This window comes from Tupaia chinensis, unplaced genomic scaffold (genome assembly GCF_000334495.1).
Source record: "Tupaia chinensis unplaced genomic scaffold, TupChi_1.0 Scaffold146594_1, whole genome shotgun sequence".
NCBI lineage: Eukaryota > Metazoa > Chordata > Mammalia > Scandentia > Tupaiidae > Tupaia > Tupaia belangeri.
Genome location: NW_006206449.1, coordinates 743973 through 746035, shown reverse-complemented (window position 1 = coordinate 746035; position 2063 = coordinate 743973). Strand labels below are relative to the sequence as shown.

The following is a 2063-nucleotide window of genomic DNA, read 5'->3' as shown; positions in this document are numbered from 1 at the left end:
CCCCTGTGAAATTCCTATTTTGAAGCCCTGAATTATATAACCTCAGACTAAAATTTGGTGGAAATTACTTTCATTTTTTTTTTCATTTATTTATTTTTACATTTTTCCACAAACATTTACTTTATATACCAAAAAAGTTTAGCTCATAATCCAGAATTCTTTTTTTTTAATTTTTTATTATCATCATAATCTTCTTTATATTACATTGGATTACATATAACTTTACAGTGTATTACATTGCTTTTTTTTTTTTTTTTTTTGGAGAGATTTTCACTGTAGGGCGGTGGCGCTCCCCAGACAGACAGAGAGAGACATAGAGACAGAAAGCGAGAAATCACCCCCCAGGGGGGATGGTCACGCCGCAATCCCTTCTCCTCCATTCTCCTCTCGGGATCTTGGGCATGCACGCACATGCGCCCGGCGTGAGTTTTAAGCCACCGGGTCCAGGACACGAACCGCGGTCGACTACGTGGGAGTCCAGCGACATAGCCATTATGCTAACTGCTGGTTCCCTACATTGCTTTTTCAAAAGGGAAATTCTTGACAGTTTACAAACAACTTTCAAAATTTCAAAATACTAAATTTTAAAGATAATGTTCAAAATATGTCTTATAATTTTGTATACTTTTATTTTTTAACTAGTGAGAATCTATTATTAGATATTTTGAGATATATAATATTTATTTTAAGGTCCCTATTAAATCCTTATTTTTTAACATTTTCTTCTCTATCTTTTCTCCTACTACAGCCACCAACCATAGTCCAATTTCCATACATAAATCATTCCAGAATTGACTGGGAGGTGAGAATTCTTTTTTAAAAAAGGAATTATTTTTTAACTGTATTTATTCATTTACTTATTTTAATTTGACCAGAGCAGGACAGAGCAAGAGAGGGCAAGTGAGAAAATAAGCTGGCAGGTCTGGGACTCAAACCGTGGTAGGCCATGTGGGCATCCAGCACCCTTAACCACCACACCTTCCACCGGCCCCATGAGATGAGAATTCTAAAGTATAGACAAGTACCACTAAGATTAAATGTGTGATGAATCACTTATTACTACTCTTCTTCTGTGAAAATGAATTTTATCGAGAAATGAGATTGCTCTTGGAAAAAAAAAAAAAGAAGTCAAATCTTGCTCCAGAAGAGATTAATTCATATTAGAATAAAACAAAATAGAACACATATTTAAATATGTTTTAAAGTAATACAGGATTATGGGACCAGCAGATGGCATAATGGTTTTGTCTTTGGGCTCCCATGTAGTCAATGTCTTTCCTCTCTTTCCTCCATTATTATTATTTATTTATTTATTTATTTATTTTTGTAAAACCAGGCCACTTGAATGTTTTTGTACAATTTACTAAATAATCTTTTGAAGATTGCAGACATGTAAAACCAGCTATATTCAGAAACATCAGTCATGATGGTTTTCTAGATGGCGTATCATCTTCAAAAATTACAAGGAGTTATTTGTATTCAACTGCTATCAAACCAGTAAAATGACATTTATGTATCCATCATTTTCAGGATTGTTGGTAACTTGGGCATATTTTCCCCTAATAACTTGGCTTCCTTGTGTCACAAGGCCCAACTTGCTCACATTCACCTCAATGACAGTACCTTTGCTGATAACACCCGAAGTTGTATATAGTGGGAATGAGGGAATCTTCTTTACACCGACTGCTATCAAACCAGTAAAATGACATTTATGTATCCATCATTTTCAGGATTGTTGGTAACTTGGGCATATTTTCCCCTAATAACTTGGCTTCCTTGTGTCACAAGGCCCAACTTGCTCACATTCACCTCAATGACAGTACCTTTGCTGATAACACCCGAAGTTGTATATAGTGGGAATGAGGGAATCTTCTTTACACCGAGTATTGGCAGGCTAAAGGTGGCTTTCAGTTCAGGATGTGTTACATGGGCCTTCTTGAAATGTAAGCCCATTGGCCTAATGAATCTTTCATATTTAGGTGGTTTTTTAGTAAAGCCATCTCCAACGAAGCAGACTTTTGTAACCATCCTCTTCCATGCCTTCTTCTTTCTCTTTCCTGTTC

At 35.9% G+C, this 2063-nt stretch overlaps 1 pseudogene; it reads right to left on the bottom strand.

The window, feature by feature from the left end:
• Positions 1 to 1689: 1689 nt before the first annotated feature.
• LOC106733954 (ribosome biogenesis protein NSA2 homolog) overlaps positions 1690 to 2063 on the bottom strand; it is a 1053-nt pseudogene continuing 679 nt past the window's right edge.